The sequence below is a fragment of the Scyliorhinus torazame genome, chromosome 6, assembly GCF_047496885.1.
Source record: "Scyliorhinus torazame isolate Kashiwa2021f chromosome 6, sScyTor2.1, whole genome shotgun sequence".
Classification (NCBI taxonomy): Eukaryota; Metazoa; Chordata; class Chondrichthyes; order Carcharhiniformes; family Scyliorhinidae; genus Scyliorhinus; species Scyliorhinus torazame.
Genome location: NC_092712.1, coordinates 231,187,254 through 231,204,388, shown reverse-complemented (window position 1 = coordinate 231,204,388; position 17,135 = coordinate 231,187,254).

Genomic DNA, 17,135 nt, shown 5'->3' with positions numbered 1-17,135 from the left:
TCAGACAAGATCACTGACATTGACTGCAGTGACGATCGCTTCAAACTACTTTCTCCATGTTGGAGAGACTCATGGTCCACTGTGGGAAGAAAATTTCTCTCTCTTCCTTTGTCCCTCCAAATACTACAACCTCCAGTGCAACATCCAACAACTTTGGAAATGGGTTGTCATTTTTAGGTTCTTCCCAGTCTTCAACTCTTCTTGAACCTATTCCAAGCCATGCAGCAGCCAGAATGATTTGAAGTAGAGGGTATCTTTAAGTGGTGCTAGCCTTGCACAACCTGATAAGGTATACAGGCACTCAGAAGCACATTCTTTGCTGGACTGCGTGTCACAATCGTTGTAATTAATAAGCAGCATTAATTTGCATGTTGCCCACATCACTTTGAATCGGGGCAGAATAATCACACATTGCAATCTGAGTGCCCAATTTTGAGGTCTATTAAATTTAACTCTCATAGGTTCACCTTAGAATGGGGTGATTTATCATCTGTTGTGCAGCACTCTGCCATATCACATTACGCCTACAGGTGGAAATAATTTTGTTTAATAGGTGCAGCTCTGTCTCCAGCTCTCATCTTGGAACACCAAAAATGCCATTCCCAGCCAACACATCATATTATAAGTTCCTTTGAATTGTTTTCTCAGTTGTTGTTCAAGAATAAAGAAAGAGATTTGATTGCCCTTTCTGTTGTCTAATCTCTTCCGAACCACAATCATTACAAACTCAGCATTTCACTGGTAAATCATGAATTAGGTTAATCTCGTTTTTGTATAAATCAACTCATTTATTTTCCTCTGATTCATCTCGGTTTTTGGATCAATTGTTTCATAGACAGTAATTTATACAGATATTTCTATAGGTGATCACTCCCCTGTTGATTCATGTTTGCCAATAATTTGTTTAATTGCCTTTTCATTACCTCATTATACTCCCACACATTTTCTCTTTATTCTGTTTACTCCTGCTAACAATACCATGGGTCTCATTCCTCGCCATTCTTGTCCACACTTGCTCCTTCTCAACTTAAACCTATGTTGCTCATCTTTCTCAGTCTTGTGTTTCTGTTTTCTCTTCTTTGCTAACTATTCCTTTATAAATTATCCTCCAATTTTGTTTGTGCCTTTACACAATCCAGTTGTGAGATTCAAGCTCAACCGACATGATTTGAAAACACGCGTTTCCTGATTCAATTACTTTTAACCCATTAACATTTGAGTTCTTTTGCTGCATCAGACAGATGGAGTCTGTTTTTGAGGTAGTTTTTTTGGTTTCAGTTAACGGTATCTGTGCAGAAAGGATCACACAATCTGTTCTGTCCTCAGCATCACATCAAATGTCTTCCCTTCCCCTTTCTAAATGTTGCTGCCATATCCATGACCATGTTTGGGTCAGGGTGTGTCCCATCCAATTTAATCCAGGGGAATCTTCCTGATCCCTGGCATACAGGAAATGTTTTCAAATGGTGCAACAATTTTCTGGAGATGTATTCCCAGAAATGTAATTCCCAATCAGGAGTAGTACTCTGACAAACAACAACAATGTCACTCTTTCACTTGCAGACTTAAGACCAAATGTAATATTTAGGCTCAATTCAACATCTGTATCCATTTTATCGGGTTTGCACTCATCACATAATACGACAAGTGCTTTATTCACTTTGCTCATTTATGGCTGGCCAATTTATTGCTGATTTCTCCTAATTTGTCTGTGATCATCTGAATCTTTCCAGTCTGCCACCCAGGAACTCCTATTTCAAAGACGTTCCACCATCACTTGATCACCAATTGAGTAGCTGTTACAACATGTAGGATAAGTACCCACTGTTAAACCTCCCCTCATTGACACATTTGTGTAATTAATAAAGCTTAAGCTATTAAATTGTACATAAGCCTAGTGATGAAAAACCTTAATTTGTATATTTTGTTAAAAACTCTTTAAGTTGAAATCTATTCAAGTGCCAAAATAATGTAATGTAGCTTTAAGAAAGAATGTGATGTATGTTTGCATATTTGAAGTGAAGTGGGTCTAGCATTAGCAGCAAAGCAAAGCCAAATCTAGGATGCTGTTTGGTTAGGAAGATGGCCTGAAGGCTATAATTGTAAGTAAGTTGTGCAAGTTAAGGTACTTTGTGATTGTAAAGCCAGAAGTGCTCTTCCCATTGGTCAAGGATTGTAAATATAGGGTAGGAGTTGAAGTTGAATTGCTGTAGTGAAGCCAAAACACTCTTCCCATTTGTCAAGAATTGCAAATATTTGGTTTGAGGTTATTCGTTGTGTCTACAGATACACAGCTTGGGCTGAATGTTGCGAAACATACCTGCAAGGAGGGCATAAAATTAGGGCACTTTCTGGGCGCCCTTGCACTTACCAGGGGATGGTATTTTTCTCAGGATATTTGCTGAGGAGGCTCTTGTCGGCGAATGATCTTATTGGCAGAAAAGATAATTGTTAATTTAGAATGCAAAACTAACTTTTGTATTGTGCCATGCCTCGATTACTGGAATATTAAATATTATCCAATAAACCTCATTCATTCACATTATAAATTACAAAAGGGACAGGATTCTCTGGCCTCCCAGCCATGTGTTCCTCGGTGGTGGGAGGTGGCCTGTTGTTTGCTGATAGTGCGATCCTCTGCTCCCGCAGTTGTAAATGGGAATTCCCATTGAAACCACTCCAGGCTACTGGGAAACCCACAGGAGGAGGTGCACTGCCTGTGGGATCAGCGAATCCTGCTGTCAGCGAATGTCTGGAGAATTTTGGCCATTGTCCTTTTCTGCCGATAAAGTTTTTGTACAACAATAATTTTCTTTGGCTGGTGGGGAAATTTATTGATTATAATACCATTGAATGCCAGGGGAAAATGGTTAGACTCTGTCTTGTTGGAGATGGTCATTCCCTAGCGCTTCTGTGGTGCACCATGCAACTTGCCACTTATTAGCCCAAACCTGAATGTTGTCCAGGTCTTGCTGCGTATGGGCCTGGAATGCTTCATTCCTGAGGACTCACAAATTGTGCTAAACTTTGTGCAATCATCAGCGAACATTCCCACTTCCAATCAATTTTGCTAGTGTCCGTTAATATCTTACTCAGCCAATGAATAATAATAATAGCTTATTGTCACAAGTAGGCTTCAATGAAGTTACTGTGAAAAGCCACATTCGGCGCCTGTTCGGGGAGGCTGGTACAGGAATTGAACCCGCGCTGCTGGCCTTGTTCTGCATTACAAGCCAGCTGTTTAGCCCACTGTGCTAACCCAGCCACTTTGATGTAACTACTAGATCTATGTTAAGGGCAGGCACTCTCACCTCAATTTTCCTCATGGTCAGCTCCCTGCAATGCCTTTTCTGGCCACAGCAGTGCTGTTCCTGGAGATCTGCTGGCCATCTGATTGGCCGGCAGTTCTCCAAGGCAGGACTTACTCTAGAGTAAGGATCAGAAATCTCACCTTATACCAATCAATGCTCGTTAGAAGATAAAATGGCAGCGGGGCTGCAGGAGTCGGCAGGGATGTGTTCCCCGCCGACTTTTCAGTGGCAAAACTCGAGCCCTCACATCTTAACAATTCAGGCCATTTCCCCATCAACTCCTCCTTAAAAAAGAGAAGTTGCTATTAGATTATGAATGGTTAAAACATCAGTGAGTTTCCATTTTTTTTGGTTCTTTATATCCTCTCTGTGAAAGATGGAAAGTTGGAACACTGAGATAGGACGGCCCCCTTAAGGGGTGAGCCCTCACGGTCCAACTGACCGGCTTGGGGCCTATCACGTGGGAGCACATGAACCCAGACCAATGGGGAAGAAGCGCAGGCCCTGGGAACAAGATCCCGGGCAGAGTGAACCTGGAGCCAAAGAATGATTCTGTGCCGATGTATAGTTTACCTTTACTTGTTACCAATAAACCCTTGTTCAGTTTTACGAGTATTGCCTCGAGCTGCCACATTGGCAATGTGTATAAACCCTCGGTAGTTCAGAATACGGGGCGAAGGTAGAAGTCTCCAAAATGAACAGAGAAATCGATAAGCGTCAATTGAAAGATTCCCGTGATTGGGAAGCTTGACCCATTTGATAAAGACTGGAGCCAATATATTGAATGGCTCAGTTACTTTTTTACAGCAAACAAAATAACGGGGGAGGATAAACAGAAGATTATGCCATTCACGGTTTATGGACCCACAACCTCCTAAGGAATTTAATGTTTCCGGAGGCTCCCGACAAACGGTTGTTCAACTAGTTGGTGACTCTGGTCAGGGAACATTTCAACCCCAGACCTTCAATCATACTACAGCGATACAAGTTTAATTCGGATGCCAGGGACCCAGGAGGGACGATCTCCACCTTTGTTGCCAGATTCCGCTAGATGGCTGAGCATTGTGAGTTTGGCACAGCACTCAGTGACATCCTGAGTGACTGTTTAGTATAACTGTGCAAAAGAAGCTTCTGGCTGAAACAAACGTTATCCTAGACAGGGCAATCGAAATAGCTCAGGCAACCAAGTGCAGCGAGAGGGTGGGTCAGAGCTTCAAAAAGTGCACGAGGGCAAGGTGAACTATCTGTGGGGTGTTATGGGTTTAAGGTGCACATCCACATTGACAAGCATAGAGGTAATTCAGCCGTGACCCAAGGACAGGATCGTAGTCAGTGGTGAGAGAAGAAAATGGGTCGTCAGACCAGAAGTCAAGATGATTGCTATCGATGTGAATAAAGTGTAGAGGAATTCAGATGGAGAACATGCAATGTACAGATTTAAAATGGTGAAAGTAAGCGAAAAAGCCTCAGTTGAGATTGACCTCACAGGAAATGGAAGGCCACTAAAGATGGACATCGACACCAGAGCATCGGCCAAGGTTGTGGGCAAACAAACATTCAAATATTTTCAAGACGTTCAGTCTTTGAACCTAAGTAGCACAACAGCCAAGTTGGCAACATCTCCAGGAGAAATAAACAGACGTACATGGCCAAGTTGAAGATTTTGTTGACAACCACGACGCCAGTGTCCTTTCAACAACAGGATGCTCAGATACCTATGATCGTTATCAAAGGACATCGACCAAGTCTTATGGGGCGAGATTGACTGTGCCAAATCAAGTTGAACTGGTTGGAGATTTTCAACATTTTGAATAGCATTTTCCAAGAAAATGCACCTGCTGCAGTGGTCATACCTCAGAGACAATCTTGTATGGTTGACAACATTGCTACCTAAGAAGTTGGAGGAGCCGGTTGGGGGACTAAGGTGATCTACATTAGCCAGGAGTTCCCCCGACAGATTGACATACTGATGAACTGTCGTGGACACTCCCCAGTTGCTTTTCTTAACCTTTTATTGGAGATAGTAACCGTACATAACCTGTTCTGTAAATATGTTATTGAGGTACTTAAGGGGGTGTGGGGGTGGGGGGGGAGTGGTAGCGTGGCCCCTTTAAGGTTGAGCCCTTGTGGTCTATGTGACCATCTTGGGGCCTATTATGCTGGAGCATAAGAATCCCAATTAATGGCGGAAAAAATGCAAGGCTCTGGGAAAGGGGTCCTGGGCAGAATGGAGCTTGGAGTCAGAGAGTGAAGACCTGTTTAGCAACTCTGTTCCTCTGTATAGTTTACCTTTACTTGTTACCCTTGTTCCGTTATATTGGAAGTCTCCCTAGTATTGTCTCGAACCACAATAGAGACAAATTGCAGTTGCAGTATTGTGTTGACTTCCCAAAACTGGATGTGATGAATTTTCTACCTTACCAACAGTGCTTACACTTCAAAAGTACTTAATTGGCTGTAAAACACTTAAGGCATCGAGTGGTTGTGGAAAATTCCAATGCAGCCTTTTTTCTCTTTCACCCTGTCATGTCCTTTGTAAGTGGTGACCTCTATAATAGGAATCAGTAACCTATGTGAATTTTACCACCAGTTTCATAAAGATGACTGATTTTATTGATCCAAAATAATTGAATATTATACAGCGGGATTCTCCGTCGGTGGGTTCTTTGGTCCCGCCGGCAGTGCACCCATGCCCACGCGTTTCCCGATGGCGTGGGCTGGCCCACAATGGGAAATCCCTTTGGCCGGCTCTGCGAATGAAGAATCCCTATGCAGCGGGAGTGCACCATGCCGGAAAATGGGGCTGGCGGGATGGAGAATCCCACCCATGGACTTGTTTTGCCAGTTCCAATGAGTAGCATATATTTCTAACAGCACTGTGGATGTACCTACACCTTAGGGACTGCACTGGTTCAAAAAGGCAGCTCAGCACCATCTTCTCAAGGGCAACTAAGGATGGGTGATAAATGCTGGCCTCAGCAATGCCACATTCCATAAATGAATTTAAAACAAAATTCATGGGAAGTATGATCCACTTTATACGAATATAACAATCTGTTTAGTTTTTGAATAAACTAAAATGTCACTCCTATATCAAAATGTTAGAAGATTTTTTTCAGAGTGGGATAGTATATTATCAGGAATACTCAATCAATTTATGAAAGGTTATTATAGTTAAAAGAACATTAGTAGAATGAGACAGTACACTCTCTCCATAGTAATACCATCTTGCCAACTTGTCAGCTATGAACTGACCAAACCCATCACAACCTTGTCAGCACAGAATCCTAGAATTCCCACAGTGCAGAAGGAGGCCATTTCACCCATCAAGTCTGCCTCCACCCTTCAAATGAGCACTCTACCCATTACCCTCCCCGTCCACACCGCCCTAACCCCGTAACCTCATAACCTAACCTGCGCATCTCTGGGCACTAAGAGGAAATTGATCATTGCCAATCCACTAACCGCATATCTTTGGACTGTGGGAGCAGACAGTGGCCCAAGGCTAAATTGGACCTGGGTCACTGCCACCATGTTGCCCACAATTGTCAGCAGGACAAGTTTAAAATATTATTCACTGTTAGATTCAAATCAATCAACGTAAGGATAGAGGGGGAACTGCAATGTTAATAAACATCCTTATTCTGATTGACAGTTGCTGGCCACTTCAAAAATGCTAAGTGCTTTTACTTCCGCTCTTCTAACTGCAAAAAGCACTTAGCATTTTTGAAGTGGCCAGCAGCTGTCAATCAGAAAAAGGACGTGTATAAACATTGCAGTTGAATGCAAGTGTGAAGGCAAAGATATTAAAATATTATTCACTGTTAGATTCAAATCAATCAACGTAAGGATAGAGGGGGAACTGCAATGTTAATAAACATCCTTATTCTGATTGACAGTTGCTGGCCACTTCAAAAATGCTAAGTGCTTTTACTTCCGCTCTTCTAACTGCAAAAAGCACTTAGCATTTTTGAAGTGGCCAGCAGCTGTCAATCAGAAAAAGGACGTGTATAAACATTGCAGTTGAATGCAAGTGTGAAGGCAAAGATAAATAAACACACCTCTTGCATTATGGTTTAAACCATTAAACTGTCAATCAAAGGCTAATTAAAGGTACTGCACTGTGAAATTGAATGAACACAAAGCATTTCAAAGGATCTCAAGATCAAACATTGTAAGCTTTCTACCCGGGAAGGCTCAAACTCTTCAAAAAGTGGCAGTGTTAAAAGCATGGGTCGAGGGAGCAGATGTGAGGAAAGGGAAAGTCCTTGAGGCTTCCTAACTTGAATCTTCAATGAAATGTCTGATCTGCTCATTAGCTGTAAGGCAGAGCAGTTGAAAGTGATAAGGCCACTTCAATGTTTAAACAGTTCACAGGCAAGAATAATGATTTTGAACAGAGGGTTGCCTGCGATCACCATGACAAGAGTGATCTTCAGGTTGCTCAGGGCTAGAAGAGGAAATCCGGATGTGGAGCCTCCATCCGGGGGGAGGATCCCAAGATCAACAACCTATCCCCATCCCAAGATCAACAACCTATCCCCATCCCAAGCCCACCAAACACCCAAGACCATTAGAGGACACTCCCTCTGCAGCATGGCAGTGGCAGAGGGCCACATGGGCACTGGACATATCTCCTTGACCCCCCTCAGGGTTTAACATGCCAGGCTGTCAGGGGGTGGTGGTCGGGTCACCCTCATGCATGTGTGGTATAGGGGAGGGGGGGGGGGGGTGGTGACCTGCTGGTGGAAGCATTTTCAGTGTCTGGCCACGTGGAAATCTACCTGAGTGAAAAATTAAAACAGAATTTATTTAAGTACCTCATCTGCAACTTCAGCAAACATTTAAAAGTACATACCTTGCATTTTTAATAGTTTACGAGCACCTGATATAGGAAAGTACCCTGAATAAAACCAAATCCAAAACTGCCTTTCTCAGTAGTGTGTATAATAATCTTATTTAATAGTTAATCATTTTAATTCTTAATTGTTTTAAAATATATGATTAATATTGATCAATCTATTATGAACATATAATTGGAATGTTCAGTGGGAAATAATGGACTGCGAACAGTGGGCGTTTATACACCAAATTTATGAATCATTTTCCATTAATGTTAATAGTGTGATGAATGTAGGAATTTCTTATATATATTGGATTATATGTATCTAGTGGAGTAATGGATTTAAAAGCCTGGGTTAGGGTATGTGTGTATCTGCTGCAGTAATTTAAAAAAAAAAAATCCTGGTTTAAAAAGTCGGACGCTGTGGCTACAGAGATTCTATTAAGATGTCAGAAAAGTTCATTGTTATTTCAAATCATGCCTATGATTAAAAGGAGAGTCTATTGTTATGATTTCTGGAGAGTAGTTAATTAGAGACATTGGACGGGATTCTCCGTTAGCTGACACCTGGGGTGGGATTCTCCGACCCCCCGCCGGGTCAGAGAATCGCTGGGGGCTGGCGTGAATCTCGCCCCCGCCGGTTGCCGAATTCTCCGGCAACGGAGATTCGGCGGGGGCGGGAATCACGCCGCGCCGGTTGGCGGGCCACCCCCCGGCAATCCTCCGGCACGATTGGGCCGAAGTCCCGCTGCTGGAATGCCTGTCCCGCTGGCGTGGATTAAACCACCTCTCTTACCAGCGGGACAAGGCGGCGCGGGCGGGCTCCGGGGTCCTGGGGGGGGCGCGGGCGATCTGGCCCCGGGGGGGTGCCCCCACCGTGGCCTGGCCCGCGATCGGGGCCCACCAATCCACGGGCGGGCCTGTGCCGTGGGGGCACTCTTTTCCTTCCGCCTTCGCCATGGTCTCCACCATGGCGGAGGCGGAAGAGACCCCCTCCACTGCGCATGCGCGGGGATGCCGTGACCGGCCGCTGACGCTCCTGCACATGCGCTGCCCGGCAATGTCATTTCCGCGCCAGCTGGCGGGGCACCAAAGGCCTTTCCCGCCAGCTGGCGGGGCGGAAATCAGTCCGGCGCGGGCCTAGCCCCTCAAGCTTAGGGCTCGGCCGCTCAAGATGCGGAGGATTCCGCACCTTTGGGGTGGCGCGATGCTGGACTGATTTGCGCCGTTTTTGGGGCCGGTCGGCGGACATCGCACCGATTACGGAGAATTTTGCCCCTGAATCGGGAAACGCGATTGGGCGGAGAATCGGTTTGATGCCAAAATCTTGGCAAGTGCTGGTTTCACGCCAAATCATAATTCTCCGGTGCCTCCAGAGCAGTGTCAATGCATTCCATTCTGCACATGCAGTAAACACCCTTGGCATATCCATAACGGGCCTGACCCGGTATTCTCCCGGGCCTCCGTGATTCCCGGCGGCGAGGTTCATCTGTTCTTTTAAAAATCGTGAAACTGATGATGTGGCTGATGAGGGCGAGAGAGGAGGTAGGACACGGAGAGGCATGACCGTGAGCTGCCGGTCCTGACACTGGCTGGGCTGACTGAGATGGGAGGGCCCTGCAAGGGCCTGGGGTGAGGGGTGACCGGAGGAAGGGCCCTGGGGCCAGGTTGATCCCCCATTGACTGGGAAGGTGCTCAAGCATGGACAGCCATTGTCGCGGCCAGCAAGGCAGCCATCTTGCTGTGCATCCCACTGACCACTCAACTTGTCCCCTGGTTCTAAAGAGCGATACCAGCCGTATGGGTGCCGCCAAGCCACCAGCCCCATACTCCAGCTCCCACCCTGCACCCCAGCCCCCACCCTCCACCCAAACATCCCAGACACACCAGCACCCACCAGCGGGGCTACAGGGGGGGGAGTTGCCAAACAGGGGCCATCGAGCATACCGCTGGCATGCGCAGCTCCAGCCGCCAGTATCCCTGGCAGCAGGGATGGACGCCTGGGCCAGAGGCCCCCATAGTGCCAGGCACTGATGGGACCAGGTATGCGGAGAGGAGGGGGGAAGAGGCACATGCGGGAGCAGAGTCCGCAGCGCCAACCGGTCCACCATGTAGCCCGTTGACCTGGTTGAGCGCTGGTATACACACCATGCTAACATGTCGGCCTTTCACCCCCTGCAGACAATGGATGTTGGAATTCAACCAACAATGGCCTGCTTCCTGGCCACCGCAGCCCTGAGGGATGACCTGTGTCAATACGAGCTGGAGCTGCTCGAGGAGGAGGAAGCTGCAGCAGTGGAGTGTGCAGCAACGGAACAGGAGGCAACCACTGAGGATGGATAGCCAGCAGACCAACAGGCTGAGGAGGAGGACGTGCAAAGGAGGTGCCGCATAAGGCCTCGTGTGTACAGGCAGCACCTGTCATTCGAAGACCTGCCGGACCAGACATGCCATCGAAGACTCCGGCAGAGCAGAGAGACGGTGTGACATATCCGCCAGATCATGGCGCACCTGGCGGGGCGAATGGGGGAGGACTCCCGCTCCCACTGGCCATCATGACTCCCTGAACTTTTACGCTATGGGGTCCTTCCAGGCGCCAAGTGGGGACCTGTCTGGGACGTCACACAGCTCAGTGCACAGATGTATCAGCGCCATCAAGGAGACCCTAAATGCCCATTATAGGCACAATACATCCATTTCAATGTGGACTGAGCCCAGAAGGATGCCTGGGCAGGGGGCTCGCCACCATTGTTGACATGCCCTGGGTTCAGGTGGTGAGCGAAAGGATGCATGTCGCCCTACAAGAACTTGCATATGACAGGCCGCTCTTCACGAACTGAAAGGTGTTCCACTCGATGAACGTGCGGTGTGTGACCATGAATGAAATGAAAATCGCTTATTGTCACAAGTAGGCTTCAATGAAGTTACTGTGAAAAGCCCCTAGTCGCCACATTCTGGCGCCTGTTCGGGGAGGCTGGTACGGGAATTGAACCCGTGCTGCTGGCCTGCCTTGGTCTGCTTTAAAAGCCTGCTATTTAGCCCAGTGTGCTAAACCAGCCCCATCAGATGCGCAGATGCACGTCTGCGCCCAATAGTGTTAGTGCCACCTGGGCATCCTGTTGGTGTCAACTTGGCACCCTGGCAGTTCCAAACTGGCAATGCCACCTTGATGCCAGCCTGGTACTGCCAGCTGGAAGGGGCACTGCCAGGTTGACACTGCCAAGGTGTAAGCTGGCATTTTTTGCACATGCGTGATCGGGCCGGTGTTGCCTGATGTGGGTGTTGGGGTGTGGGCAGTGGCTGGGGATCCTCCTTTTGCATAGTCAGGCTGGTGGGGGGGGGGCGGGGGGGGCAGGTCGGGGATCATTTTTAGGGCCTTGGAGATTGGAAAGCCATTTAAAAATGGCATCCCGATCTCTCGCTACACTGGGGAGTTCTGGCGAGCAGAGCGACCCACATAAAAAATGTGCAGCCTCGGCCATGCGTTCTCTGTTCAGGCCCCTTATTCAACATGAGTGACGGTAAATAACCATGTGTTTCTCTGCACTGTGAGTGCCAGGAAACACGCAGCTAAACCCGCTTGCTAGGGGACATTATTCCCTTTTGGGAGAATGGAGAATTTTGGGGGTCAGTTCTGTCAAAGGCTGAGAACCCACCCTTATTATTTAAGTGGAAATTTAAAACCCAACAGAGCTAATGAAGTACCCATCTCACCGGAATAATATGGTCAGCATGCAATCATACACCTTCAGGAATAGATTTATAACAGGTGGGGAATTTACTTTTTTAAGGGCAAGCTTTGCCTGGGTGGGCTTTCAAACTGCACCTGAGAACAGATTTTGGAGCCAAACTTCATTGACTGAAGGGACTGCTCATTTCAGTGTGACGAGTTGCATCTTGGATATTTTCTCATTAGATGGACACTCCTCTCATGCAGGGGGCTCTTTTCAACGTTCATTGAATAGTCGCTTGTTCATAACCCAGGGATGAGGGATGCAAACTCTCAGAGAAAGATCGAGATTGTTGTCTCTGTCGGAGACACAGCCTCACGTGAGAAGGCGAGGAGGATTAGGAGGATGTGGAGGAGAAGAGTGAGAGGAATTTTTTTCTCTTTTTTCTTTCATGGGATGTAGACAAGGCCAGCATTTGTTGCTATTCCCTAATTATCTCGAGTGTTTCATTTTCAGAGGATATTTAAGTGTCAACCACAGTGGTTGACTTCTGTCTGGAGTCACATGTAGACCAGACCAGGTAAGGATGGCAGATTAAAGGACATTAGTGAACCAGGTGGGTTTTTACAACAATCGACAATGGTTTCATGGTCATCATTGGACTCTAAATTCCAGATTTTTATTGAATTCAAACAAACCAACTGCCGAGGTGGGATACAAAAATGGGTCCCCAGGGCATTACCCTGGGTATCTCGATTACTAGTCCAGTGACAATACCAGTACTCCATTGCCTCCCCTAATAAGAGAACACAATGAGGTGCAGGATACTGTGGATCCTCAGGAAGGAGACAGAGCAGCGCCAGGCCCAATGCTCAGGAGGAGCCTAAATACCCTCATCAGAGGACCTCATGCTGCCCGAGGGTGTACATGCAGTGATTCAGCTACTTGCAACTGAGTGAGGCATGGTGCAGATAACATCTCAGTCTTTCAAAGATAATGTTGTGTTAGGTACACTGGTCTAGAACTGGCTGCAACTGGATGCAGCTTAGATCAGTAAAGATACTACAGACCTTGAAGTTAGTTCAATCAGGTTTATTGAACTAATAGCACAGTTAGCACAGTTCTCTGTGAGTTCGACTCTCTGTTAACTTAAATGTGGTTACACTGTCTGCCTGAACCAGACTAGCTCTTAGCCACGTGGTGGAGGTGTGAGACTGTAACAACACCCTTGACTGACTCTCTAGGTGTTCATCAGTGGGAAGAGGCGGAGTGTGAGTGCCTCGTGTCTTTTATAGTCAGATCCCACCCTTGAGTGTCCTGCCTGCTTATTGGTCATGTCCTGTTCTCTGTGTCCATTAGCTGCTTGTCTGTATATCATTATGTGTGTGCGTGTGCCTGCATATCATTGCATCTCCCCTTTTTGTTATGTTTAGATGCCATATGTGAGCGTATTTACAAGAATAGGCCAATATTAACATATATACATGCAGTGGATGTGAACATATGTACATGTGAAAACAGCTGTCTAATGCGAGAACACAGAACATAGCAAATAGAACAAATGTTCATAAATCCAGTCTCTGTGGCTTGCGTCTGATCCTGGTCGACCGCCGGAGAGGTGGGGGTGGGGATGACAGCGCCTTGATGGGCAGGATTGAAGCCTGACTGGTGGCCTCGTGAGTCGAGACATCAGGAGGTAGCAAAACAACAGAAAGAAATGGAGAAGAATGTGGTTGCGGGCAGGCAACTTTGCGCAGTGCCCGTCTGTTTTGTCGCACAACAGAACCATCAGCCAGACGCACAACGCAGGGGGCAGCCTGTCGAACAATGACAGCTGGAGCTGACCAGCCTCCATCAGGGATCTTGACCCAAACAATGTTTGACAGGGTAACACGGGCAAATCGGTGGCAGGAGTATCATAGCCCTATTTTTGCCGGTCTCGGAGTTGCTGCACCTTCTGCAGCACCGGGAGGTGATCCAGGTTGGGCATGTGTATGGCTGGAAGTGTCGTTCGTCCCTGTTCATCAGGAGTTGAGCTGTCGACATGCCAATGGTCAGTGGGGTCGCCCTGTACGCAAGCAGCGCGAGGTGAATGTCAAACGCAGAATCCGCAGCCTTGCAGATGAGCTGGTTCACTATGTGCACCCCTTTCTCAACTTTTCCGTTTGACTGCGGATAGTGTGGGCTGGAAGTGACGTGTTTAAACTGATACAACTGGGCAGAGATCATTCATGGCTGCTGAAGCATGGGCCATTGTCACTCATGACAGTGAGTGGGATAGCATGCTTGGAGAACGTCTCCTTACAGGCCTTGATGACGGTCTGAGATGTGAGGTCTGAGAACTTCACAACTTCAGAGTAATTGGAAAAGTAATCAATGATTAACACGTAATCATGACCATTTGCATGAAAGAGGTCGATGCCAACCTTGGACCACGGAGAGGTTTCGATTTCATGCTGCTGAAGTGTCTCCTTACTCTGCGCTGGCTGGAAGCGTTGACAGGTCGCACAGTTAAGGACCATGTTCGCGATGTCCTGGCTGATCCCGGGCCAGTAGACAGCCAGCCTGGCTCTGCGTCTGCACTTTTCCACACCCAGGTGGCCCTCATGGATTTGACAGAGCACCAAGCTCTGGAGACTGTGTGGAATTACAATCCGGTCCAGTTTGAGGAGGATATCATCAACCACCGTCAGGTCATCCTTTACATTGAAAAATTGAGGGCACTGCCCTTTTTACCAGCCATTGGCGAGGTGTTGCATAACATGCTGCAAGAGGGGGTCTTTGGCTGTCTCCTCACAGATACGAATCATCTTCTCATCAGATGCCGGGAGGGTGCTAGTACACAGCTGCACCTGTGACTTAACCTGTGACTCAATTTGCCAGGTGACGTTTGGTGGTTCACTAGGCACAGTGATGGAGCGGGACAGTGTATTGGCAATGATGAGCTCCTTGCCAGGCGTGTAGACCAGGTCAAAGTTGTACCTTCTGAGTTTGAGCAGGATGCGCTGCAACCGAGGCGTCATGTCATCAAGGTCCTTGTGGATAATGTGGACCAGGGGCCTGTGATCCGTCTCGACTGTGAATGTCGGCAGGCCGTAGAGATAGTCGTGAAACTTGAGAATGCCAGTGAGAAGACCCAGGCATTCCTTCTCGATTTGTGCATGTCTTTGTTCGGTGGGCGTCATTGCCCTTGATGCGTAGGCAACCGGTGCCCAGGATGAAGTGTCATCGCGTTGCAGCAGGACCGCACCGATGCCATCCTAGCTCGCATCTGTCGAGATTTTTGTTTCCCTGTCTGGGTCAAAACATGCCAATACGGGTGCAGTGGTGAGCTTGGCTTTCAGCTGCAACCACTCTGTCTGATGGACGCCTTTCACTCGAAGGCAGTGGACTACTTCACTAGGTTTCGTAGGGCCGTGGTGTGTGAGGCCATGTTTGGGATGAACTTGCCCAGAACATTTACCATGCCCAGGAAGCGCAATACCGCCTTCTTGTCTTCTGGGGCCTTCATGGCTGCGATGGCCTTGACCTTGTCTGTGTCGGGGCACATGCTCTGCTGAGAGATCTGGTCTCCTAGGAACTTGAGTGTCGACATGCCAAAGCAACATTTGGCCCTGTTCAGCTTCAGGCCAGTGGCGTGGATGCGGCGGAATACCTGCTGGAGACGGAAAACATGCTCCTCACGGGTTGTGGACCATATGATGACATCGTCCACTCACACACAAACCCTTTAGATGCCCTCCATCATCTGCTCCATGATGCGATGAAATATCTCCGATGCCGAGACGATGCCGAACGGCATACGGTTATAGCAGTACCTGCCAAACAGTGTGTTGAAGGTGCAGAGCCTTCTGCTGGACTCATGCAGCTGGATTTGCCAGAATCCATGTGACGCATCTAACTTTCTGAAAAACCATGCATGTGCCATCTCACTGGTGAGTTCCTCCTGCTTCGGGATGGGGTAGTGTTCACGCATTGTATTCTGGTTGAGATCCTTGGGATCAATGCAGATGCGCAGGTCTCCAGAGGGTTTTTTAACCACCACCATCGAGCTGACCCAGTCAGTCGGTTCGGTTACCCTGGATATGATCCCCTGCTGCTGCAGCTTCTTGAGCTGTTCCTTCAGGCGCTCCTTCAGCGGAGCCGGGACCCGGCGTGGTGCATGGACCACTGGCTTGGCATCAGGTCGCAGTAGGATCTTGTACCGATATGGCAAAGTGCCCATCCCGTCAAACACATCTGGATACTGAGTGAGGATGTCGTCAATGCCAGCTTGAAGATCCATGTTGGAGGATGTCGTTGAATAAACCCGCTGCACCAGGTTTAGTTTTTTGCAGGCAGACACGCCCTGGGGATGCCCTGTCCGGCTTGACAATTTCAAACCTTAGCTGTGCATGGTTACTCCGGTTGGCGATGAGTAGATAGCAGGACCCCAGTGGCGTGATAGCATTACCGTTATAGCCCAGGAGCTGGCAGGCTGCTGGAAGGACCTTGGGGGGCTTCTTGATGCGTTTGAAGTCTGCCTGTGAGAGAAGGTTGGCAGAAGCATCTGTGTCCAGCTTGACTTGCATCACCGCACGCCATTCGTCCTCCGAATCCACAGCGAGGGTAGACTGAGTGCGAGATGAATTAGGTGTGGCATGTTCACGTGTGGTAATGATGCCACTCGATAGGCAGACTCCAGGCACTCATCCTCTGGATCTGTTGTACTGCCAGGATCAGAATCCTGTAATCGTCGTTGCACATTCTGGACGCGCCATTGTCGGAATTGGGAGCGCTGGCCTCTGACTGGTGGTGCAGACCTGCACAAGGCTGCATAGTGTCCAGGCTTCCCGCAGTTTAAACACCGCCTGCCTCTTGCAAGCAGTGCCCCTTTAAGTGGGCGTTGCCACAGTTCAGGCACGTCATGACGTCGGCATCGTGATGCGGTGTGGGTGTCGGCTGCTTCGTCATCCCGTTCGCATCGCGCATGCGTGGGGCTCCAGGAAAAGCAGCGAGATGGCCGCTGTCTTCAATGCTGAGGCGCTGCATCCGGGAGATGGCCTGCACACTCTCTGCCTCGTGGGAGGCAAGTTCTCATTTTCAGCCGATTTGTATTGGGAATACCGATTTTCTGCATGCTCATGCACTGTACATGTTTCAATCGCAACTGGCAGGCTCATATGCTTGATTTTTAAGAGCTGCTCTCTCAGAGGATCAGAGTGAACTCCAAACACGATTTGGTCTCTGATCATGGAGTCAGCAATATCACCAAAGTTGCAGGACAGCGCTAGCAGGTGGAGGCTCGTTAAGAAGGCAGTGAAAGAGTCA